Consider the following 10,088-nt stretch of genomic DNA (forward strand, 5'->3'; position numbering starts at 1 on the left):
CTTCCTAGGTATTCCCCTAGTCTGCTGCCTGCTACCACAATATTTCTGACAGCCTGCTTCTGCCTTCAGTTTCTCCTTTTAGTTTGCTGCTCTCACACAGCTCCAAGTCTGCTGCCATCTGCCTATGACTCTCTCCTTTACTTTATTTCCACCAGCTCATTTCCGCCTAGGGCTGTTCTCTGGTTGTTCTCCTAACCAGCCAATCTCCTGCCTTTCCCCCCTTCACTCTGCCGCATGCCTGCTAAGCTCCTTTTTTGCTTCCTACCTAGTATTTCCTGCACCTCTCCCCCACAGTCTGCTACCTTCATGCCTCCTAATCTGCTTCTTGCCTTTCACCCATACCATGCAAACACCTGCCTTTTCTCCCATCTTAATTCTGCTCCCTAACTATCCAGTCCTGCCTGTTCACTTCTGTCTGCTGCCGTCTTTCTGTACTGCCTCTTCACTTTGCTGCCTGCCTGCTTAGCACCCTGCCTGCTTACTGCCTATTACTTCCTGTTTTAACCCAATCATCTGCCACCAGCCTCTTCCCCTCCCAGTCTGCTGTCTATTTGTTCTCCCATTTACTCTGTTGCCTGCTAGTTTAGCACTATGTATTATTCTTGTCTATTCCTCCTTGCACATTCCCCACAAGGTCTGCTGCCTTCTTGCCCACCCAATCTGATGCCTGTCTCTTCCACTCCCTACTGTCACCTGTTCTACCAACCAGTTTACTGCAGCCTGCCCCTTCCTGCTCCAAGTCTGCTGCCTCCTGCCACCCCCTTTCACGCTATTAGCTGTCTGTTTCTTTCATGTCTGCTGCCTGCCCATTCCTTCCTGCATGCCACACCAAAACTGCACACTGCCTGCCCCCCACCTCCAAGCTTGCTGCCTGCACATATCAGCCTTCCTGTTCCTTTCACAGTCTGTTGCTGTCAAACTACTGCCCCTTTAAGTCTGCTTGCACCTGCCTAATCCCTCCAGTCTGCTGCCACCTGTCTGACGTCACCTATCTGTTCTTGTACCCAGTCTGCTGCTGCCCTCTTCTTCCCACTCCAAGTCTGCTGCCACCTTCCTATTCCTCCTCCCAGTTTGCTGCCGCCTGCCTTTACACCACCAAGTCTGCCCCACCCAGTATGCTGCCACCTCCTGTGGTCTATTTCTGCTTGCCATTTCCCGCCTCGGTCAATTCCCTGATTGTTTTCCTACTCAGTCTACTACAGCTTGCCTTTTCCCACTTTCAGTCTCTTGCTGTCTGTCTGTTCTCCCCGATTCACTATGTTACTTGGTTACCCCCTACCCGTCTGCTTCTTGTATATTCCTTCCTGCATGTCAGTCGCCCCCGAATCTCCTACCCCCAGTCTGCTGTCTGCCTCCTTATACTTTATACAGTGTCTTTGGTTCTCCCTCCTTCAATCTGTTGACTGCCTGTTTAGCCCCCTTATGCTTCCTAACTTTCTTTTACTGCACATTCTTCAACAGTCTGTTTCCTTCAATCCTTGCCAGTCTGCTCTCTGCCTACCCCCACAACATTGCTGACTGCTTACTTCCACTAGTTTCCCCTTTTAGTCTGCCACTCTCTGCCTATGCCTGCCTATCACCCTCTCCTTTACTATATCTCTGCCTGCTTCTCCCAGGGCTGTTCTGTGGGTGTTCCCCTACACAGTCAACTACCACCTTCCTCTTCCTGTCTTACTCTGCTGCCTCATATATGTTTCCCCTTTACTCTGTTGTCTGCCTACTTAGTCTCTTGTCTGCATTCTACTTATTACTTTCTGCACCTCCCCTGCTTCCTGCCTTTCCCCTACTATGCAAGTACATGGCTTTTCCCTCAGCTTCACTCTGCTGCCTGGTGCCCTGCCTTATTATTATGCAGCATCTCTACTACATCCTCCTTATTCCCCCAATTCTGCTGCCACCTGTCTATTCCTCGCCTGCCTGTTTCCCCTTTTCCTGGCACATACTTGTTCCCCTACCGAGTCTGCTGCTACCTGCATATTTATCCTCCCAGTCTGCTGCCACATGCTTGTGTACCGACTGACCGACTGTCTGTTGCCACTAATTCTGCTGCTGCTTGTCAATCTCCCTTTCTTGGTCTAGTGCTACCTGACAATCCCACTAGTCTGTTAACTCCTGCCTGTCTCCATGCATCCATGCTTCACGATGCTGCCGCCTGCCTGCCCCCCACCTCCAAGCTTGCTGCCTGCGCATATCAGCCTTCCTGTTCCATTCACAGTCTGTTGTTGTCAAACTACTGCCCCTTTAAGTCTGCTTGCACCTGCCTAATCCCTCCAGTCTGCTGCCACCTGCCTTTTCCACCTCCAGTACACTGCCACCTGTTTGTCCCCCTCCCAAGTCTACAGCCACATGTCCATTTCTCCAGTCTGCTGCTTGCCTGATCACCACCCAGTCTATTCTTGCTTCCCTGTGCATTCCCAGTCTTATTCCGTCTTCCTGTTCCCACCAGTATATTCTCTTCCCATCTGTTGCCACTTGCCCTTACCCTACCAAGTCTGCAGCTGCCTGCTATTTCTGCTCCCAGACAACTGTTGCCAGACTGTTTTCCATATATCCCTCTGCTGTCTGCTTGTCCCCCACATCTGCTAACTGCCTATTTCCATGCCAATTTTCTCCCCAAGTCTACTGCTGCCTCTCCCAACCACCCAGTCAGTTCCCACCTGCCTGACATAATTTATCTGTTTTCGCCCCAAGTCTGCTGCCACCTTTGTATTCCTCCTCCCAGTTTGCTGCCTGCCTATACCCCCACCATGTCTGCTGCCACCCTCTTATTACCCCCTTTGGTCAATATCTGCTTGCCTTTTCCCACCCAGTCTATTACAGATTGCCTCTTCCCCATCTTCACTCTGCTGTCTGCATGTTCTCCCCCGTTAGTCAGCCTGCTCTTCTGTCCTCCCTATTTCCTCTTGTCTGCTGCCACCCTTGAGTCTGCTAGCTGCGTGCCTACTCTCAATCTCCTGCCTTCATGCCCCTTGCAATCTGCTTCCTGCCACTTCCTACTTCACAGTATGCTGCGGCCTGCATGTTCTTCCACCTTTACCCTGCTACCTGCTTGTTTTCCCTAGCCTGCCGCATGTCTTTCATTCCTACATGTACCACCCGCTTCCTTGTCTTTTGCAGTCTGCCTATCCTTCACCTTGCCTGTTTCCCCTGTTTGCTGTAAACTTTCTTGTCACTAGGTATACTGCAGCCTCACGAACCCCCACTTGCCTATTCTCCTACCTCGTCTGCTATTGCCTAAATTCCTCCTCAAGTCTACTGCCGCCAGCCTCTTCCAATCCCAGTCTGTTCACACCTGCCTATCTGCTTTCTGCCTATTCCTTCCTGCATGTCCCCCCCCAGTCTGCTGCCTTCATGATCGGTTAATCTTATGCCTGCCTTCCCTACCATAGTATGCAACCACCTGCCTTTTCTCTAAGCTCTGCTATGCTGCTGCTAGCCTGATTCCTTTCCTCTCTGCTGCCTAATTTATCATTCATGTTCACCAGAAGTCAGCTTTGATGACTATTCCTGCCTTCAGTATCCCCTCTCAGTCTGCTACTCTCTGCCTATTGCCCCTCCCAGACTGCTGTTTGCCTATCACCTCCCTCTCAGTTTATTTCTGCCTGACTATTCCTGGCCTGGTCTGTTCACTGAGTGTTCTCATATTCAGTCAGCTACTGTCTTCTTCTTCCCTTCAACTAACACCTGCCTGTTGTTCTACCTAGTCCATTACCGCCTGCAACCCCTTCTCAGTCTCCTGACACCTACTTATTCTCCTCCTTCACTCTGCTGCCTGCTTACTGTCTATTCCTTCCTCCATGTTCAACCCAGTCTGATGCCTTTTTGCCCCAATCAGCTGCTTGCCTCTTCACAATGCCACTCTGCTGTCACCAGTATGTTCCTCCCCCTTTAGTCTTCTGCCTGCCTAGTCCTGCCTGTTTGTCCTGTCTGTTCTGCCTACTTCACTCTGCTGCCTGCTTCTTCCCAGTCCCATTCTGCTGCTTGCATGTTCTTCCCCCTTTACTCTGCTGCCTGCTTGTTTCCCCTAGTATACAGCCTGTCTGTTCCTTACTGCATGATGTCCCCGTCTTACCAGCCTGCTTATTCCTCAACTGCCTGTTCCCCAGCTAGGTCTATTGCAGCCTGCCTATTCCACCCTTTCTGTTGCCAACTGTCTGTTCTACTACTCGGTATGCTATCGCCTTCCTGTTCCTCCCCAAATCTACTGCAGCTTGTCTCTTCCTCCTTCCAGTATGCTGCAACCTGCCTATTACCTCACTCATTTCTTCTGCTGCTGCATGCCTATTCCCTCAAGTATGCTACTACCTGCCTACTGCCCCAAATCTGCTGCTGCCTGCCTACCACCACCCCTCTTGGTCTATTGCTACATGCCGAATGCCCCAGCCTGTTACTGCCTGATTGTTCTGCCCAGTCTACTGTCACCTGCCCCCCACTTGTATGCTGTCTGATTCTTCTTTACTCTGCTAACTGCTTTCCAGTCTACCTCTACTGCCTGCCTATTCCTTCATAAATGCACCCTCTCCACTCTGCTGCCTGTGTACTCCCATTTCCCCTTCTACCCTGTTGTGTCTTTTGCCCAAGTCTACTGCCACATGCCCTTCCTCTAGCATGCAACCGCTTGCTTAGTCTCGCAGCTCCACTGTGCTGCGCCCGTCTGTTTCTCCTTCTATGTGCTGCCTGCCTATTTCTGCCTATTTCTGATCCCCAGTTTGCTGTCTGTCTGCACCCACAACTTTACTGACTGCCTATTCCCACCATCTGTTTGCCCTCTTGGTCTGCTGCTCTCCACCCAGTCCCTTTCCTATTTGGCTATTACCCCTCACTGTCTTCCAGTTTCTCCTCAGGTCTACTGCAGCCTCTCTCACCCTCCAGTCTGTTTCCACCTGCCTGACGTTACCTATCTGTTCTTATACCCAGTCTTCTGCTGCCCTCCTCTTCCCACTCCAAGTCTGCTGCCACCATCCTCTTCCTCCTCCCAGTTTGCTGCCGTCTGCTTATACACCACCAAGTCTGCCCCACCCAGTATGCTGCCACCTCGTCTGGTCTATTTCTGCTTGCCTTTTCCCGCCTTGGTCTATTCCCTGATTGTTTTCCTGCCCAATCTACTACAGTTTGCCTCTTCCCACTTTCAGTCTCCTGCTGCCTGTCTGTTCGCCCCGACTCACTATGCCACCTGGTTACCTCCCTACCCATCTGCTTCTTGCATATTCCTTCCTGCATGTCAGTCACCCCCGAATCTCCTTCCCCCAGTCTGCTGTCTGCGTCTTTATACTTTATACTGTGTCTTTGGTCCTCCCTCCTTCAATCTGTTGACTGCCTGTTTAGCCCCCTTATGCTTCCTAACTTTCTTTTACTGCACATTTCTCAACAGCCTGCTTCCTTCAATCCTTGCCAGTCTGCTGCCTGCCTATCCCCACAACATTGCTGACTGCTTACTTCCACTTTCATTCCGCCACTCTCTGCCTATTACCCCTCTCTGTCTATGCCTGCCTGCCTATCACCCTCTCCTTTACTATATCTCTGTTCTTTGGGTGTTCTCCTACCCAGTCAACTACCACCTTCCTCTTTCTGTCTTACTCTGTTACCTCATATCTGTTTTCGCCTTCACTCTGCTGTCTGCCTACTTAGTCTCCTGTCTGCATTCTACCAATTACTTTCTGCACCTCCCCTGCTTCCTGCCTTTCCCCCTACTATGCAAATACATGGCTTTTCCCTCAGCTTCACTGTGCTGCCTGGTGCCCTGCCTTATTATTATGCAGCATCTCTATTACATCCTCCTTATTCCCCCAATTCTGCTGCCACCTGTCTATTCCTCGCCTGCCTGTTTCCCCTTTTCCTGGCACATACTTGTTCCCCTACCGAGTCTGCTGCTACCTGCGTATTTATCCTCCCAGTCTGCTGCCACATGCTTGTCTACCGACTGTCTGTTGCCACTAATTCTGCTGCTGCTTGTCAACCTCCCCTCTTGGTCTGGTGCTACCTGCCTAGTTAACTAGTCTGGTAACTCCTGCCTGTCTCCATGCTTCACGATGCTGCCGCCTGCCTGTTTCACCTTACTTCCTCCCGCTCTTACTCTGCTGTTAATTGTCTGTTTCCGCCCCTTCACTCGGCTGTTTGCTTCCTACCTATTATTTCCTGCACCTACTCTCCCACAGTCTGCTTAATGTCCCCTAATCTTCTTAGTGCCTTTACCTCATACTATGCAAACACCTGCCTATTCTCTCAGCTTCACTCAGCAGCCTGTCTATCATGTACTGCTTGTTCCCTCGTTTCTGCTGCCAGCAGTCTGTTCTGCCCCTTTACATTACTGCTGCCTGCCTGTTGAGCACCCTGTCTACTTACTTCCTATTTCTTCCTGCATTTCCCCACTCAATCCGCTCCCAATCGGCTGCAGTCTGCATGTTCCTGGTCCTTTACTCTGCTGCCTGCTGATTCTGCCCTGCCAGGTCTGTCTATTCCTTCCTGCCATACCCCTTGCCATACCCCCCAGGTCTGCTGTCTGCTCATCACTCACACTGCTTCCTGACTATCACTTCATGCAAGTTCCCTTCAAGTCTGCTGTTGCCTGTCAGTTCTCCCCCTTTACTCTCCTGGATGCGGCTTAGCCCCCTGTATGCATCCTACCTATTATTTCCTCCAGCACCTCACCCTGCACTCCGCTACCTTTATGCTTACAATTTGCTTCCTAACTTTGCCCCTACTAAGCAAACACATAGCTTTTCTCTCAGCGTTATTCTTCTGCCTGCCTCTTGTCCTCTCAGTTCACTGCCACCTGTCTCTTCCCCCCTTCATTCTCTAGCCTCTTTGTTCCATCCTCCCTGAACCCCTCATGTCTGCTGCCACCTGCCTATCCCTCTTCTACCCGTTCCCTTTTTCCTGCCACCTGCTTGTTTTCCTACCCAGTCTGCTGCTGCTTCCGTATTTCTCTCCCAGTTTGCTGCTGCCTGCCTATTCCCCTTCAGTCTGCTGTCACTTGCTTATTGCAGCCAATCTGCTTAGTACCTTTACCTCATACTATGCAAACACCTGCCTATTCTCTCAGCTTCACTCATCAGCCTGTCTATCATGTACTGCTTGTTCCCTCGTTTCTGCTGCCAGCAGTCTGTTCTGCCCCTTTACATTACTGCTGCCTGCCTGTAGAGCACCCTGTCTGCTTACTTCCTATTTCTTCCTGCATTTCCCCACTCAATCCGCTGCCTGCTTCTTCCCACTCCCAATCTGCTGCAGTCTGCATGTTCTTGGTCCTTTACTCTGCTGCCTGCTGATTCTGCCCTGCCTGGTCCCACTGTCTGTTGTCGCCTGACTATTTTCCTACCCAGTCCATTGCCTCCTGCCTCTTCCCCCTTCACTCTGCTGCCTGTTTGTTTAGCCCCGTCTGCTTCATGACTATCAGTTCCTGCAAGTTCCCTTCAAGTCTCCTGTTGCCTGTCAGTTCTCCCCCTTTACTCCCCTGCCTGCTGCTTAGCCCCCTGTCTGCATGCTACCTATTATTTCCTGCACCTCCTCCTGCACTCCGCTACCTTTATGCTTACAATTTGCTTCCTTACTTTGCCCCTACTAAGCAAACACATAGCTTTTCTCTCAGCTTTATTCTTCTGCCTGTCTCTTGTCCTCTCAGTTCACTGCCACCTGTCTGTTCCCCCTTCATTCTCTAGCCTCTTTGGTCCATCCTCCCTGACCTCCCCATGTATGCTGCCACCTGCCTATCCCTTGCCTTCCTGTTCCCATTTTTCTTGCCACCTGCTTGTTTTCCTACCACCTGCCTGTTGCCCCAACGCCTGCTGCCATTTGTCTACCTCCCTTCTTGGTCTAGTGCTACCTGATGATACCCCAGGCTGTCACCCCAGGCTGTCACCCCAGGCTGTCACCCCCTGCCTGTCTCCCTGCTTTACTATGCTGCCACCTGCCTGTTTCTCCTCTGTATGGGCCTGTCTAATTCTTCCTAGGTATTCCCCTAGTCTGCTGCCTGCTACCACAATATTTCTGACAGCCTGCTTCTGCCTTCAGTTTCTCCAAGTCTGCTGCCATCTGCCTATGACTCTCTCCTTTACTCTATTTCCACCAGCTCATTTCCGCCTAGGGCTGTTCTCTGGTTGTTCTCCTAACCAGCCAATCTCCTGCCTTTCCCCCCTTCACTCTGCCGCATGCCTGCTAAGCTCCTTTTTTGCTTCCTACCTAGTATTTCCTGCACCTCTCCCCCACAGTCTGCTACCTTCATGCCTCCTAATCTGCTTCTTGCCTTTCACCCATACCATGCAAACACCTGCCTTTTCTCCCATCTTAATTCTGCTCCCTAACTATCCAGTCCTGCCTGTTCACTTCTGTCTGCTGCTGTCTTTCTGTACTGCCTCTTCACTTTGCTGCCTGCCTGCTTAGCACCCTGCCTGCTTACTGCCTATTACTTCCTGTTTTAACCCAATCATCTGCCACCAGCCTCTTCCCCTCCCAGTCTGCTGTCTATTTGTTCTCCCATTTACTCTGTTGCCTGCTAGTTTAGCACTATGTATTCTTCTTGTCAATCTGATGCCTGTCTCTTCCACTCCCTGCTGTCACCTGTTCTACCAACCAGTTTACTGCAGCCTGCCCCTTCCTGCTCCAAGTCTGCTGCCTCCTGCCACCCCCTTTCACGCTATTAGCTGTCTGTTTCTTTCATGTCTGCTGCCTGCCCATTCCTTCCTGCATGCCACACCAAAACTGCACACTGCCTGCCCCCCACCTCCAAGCTTGCTGCCTGCACATATCAGCCTTCCTGTTCCTTTCACAGTCTGTTGCTGTCAAACTACTGCCCCTTTAAGTCTGCTTGCACCTGCCTAATCCCTCCAGTCTGCTGCCACCTGTCTGACGTCACCTATCTGTTCTTGTACCCAGTCTGCTGCTGCCTTCTTCTTCCCACTCCAAGTCTGCTGCCACCTTCCTATTCCTCCTCCCAGTTTGCTGCCGCCTGCCTTTACACCACCAAGTCTGCCCCACCCAGTATGCTGCCACCTCCTGTGGTCTATTTCTGCTTGCCATTTCCCGCCTCGGTCAATTCCCTGATTGTTTTCCTACTCAGTCTACTACAGCTTGCCTTTTCCCACTTTCAGTCTCTTGCTGTCTGTCTGTTCTCCCCGATTCACTATGTTACTTGGTTACCCCCTACCCGTCTGCTTCTTGTATATTCCTTCCTGCATGTCAGTCGCCCCCGAATCTCCTACCCCCAGTCTGCTGTCTGCCTCCTTATACTTTATACAGTGTCTTTGGTTCTCCCTCCTTCAATCTGTTGACTGCCTGTTTAGCCCACTTATGCTTCCTAACTTTCTTTTACTGCACATTCTTCAACAGTCTGTTTCCTTCAATCCTTGCCAGTCTGCTCTCTGCCTACCCCCACAACATTGCTGACTGCTTACTTCCACTAGTTTCCCCTTTTAGTCTGCCACTCTCTGCCTATGCCTGCCTATCACCCTCTCCTTTACTATATCTCTGCCTGCTTCTCCCAGGGCTGTTCTTTGGGTGTTCCCCTACACAGTCAACTACCACCTTCCTCTTCCTGTCTTACTCTGCTGCCTCATATATGTTTCCCCTTTACTCTGTTGTCTGCCTACTTAGTCTCTTGTCTGCATTCTACTTATTACTTTCTGCACCTCCCCTGCTTCCTGCCTTTCCCCTACTATGCAAGTACATGGCTTTTCCCTCAGCTTCACTCTGCTGCCTGGTGCCCTGCCTTATTATTATGCAGCATCTCTACTACATCTTCCTTATTCCCCCAATTCTGCTGCCACCTGTCTATTCCTCGCCTGCCTGTTTCCCCTTTTCCTGGCACATACTTGTTCCCCTACCGAGTCTGCTGCTACCTGCATATTTATCCTCCCAGTCTGCTGCCACATGCTTGTGTACCGACTGACCGACTGTCTGTTGCCACTAATTCTGCTGCTGCTTGTCAATCTCCCTTTCTTGGTCTAGTGCTACCTGACAATCCCACTAGTCTGTTAACTCCTGCCTGTCTCCATGCATCCATGCTTCACGATGCTGCCGCCTGCCTGTCCCCCACCTCCAAGCTTGCTGCCTGCGCATATCAGCCTTCCTGTTCCTTTCACAGTCTGTTGTTGTCA

Source organism: Spea bombifrons, chromosome 2 (genome assembly GCF_027358695.1).
Source record: "Spea bombifrons isolate aSpeBom1 chromosome 2, aSpeBom1.2.pri, whole genome shotgun sequence".
Classification (NCBI taxonomy): Eukaryota; Metazoa; Chordata; class Amphibia; order Anura; family Pelobatidae; genus Spea; species Spea bombifrons.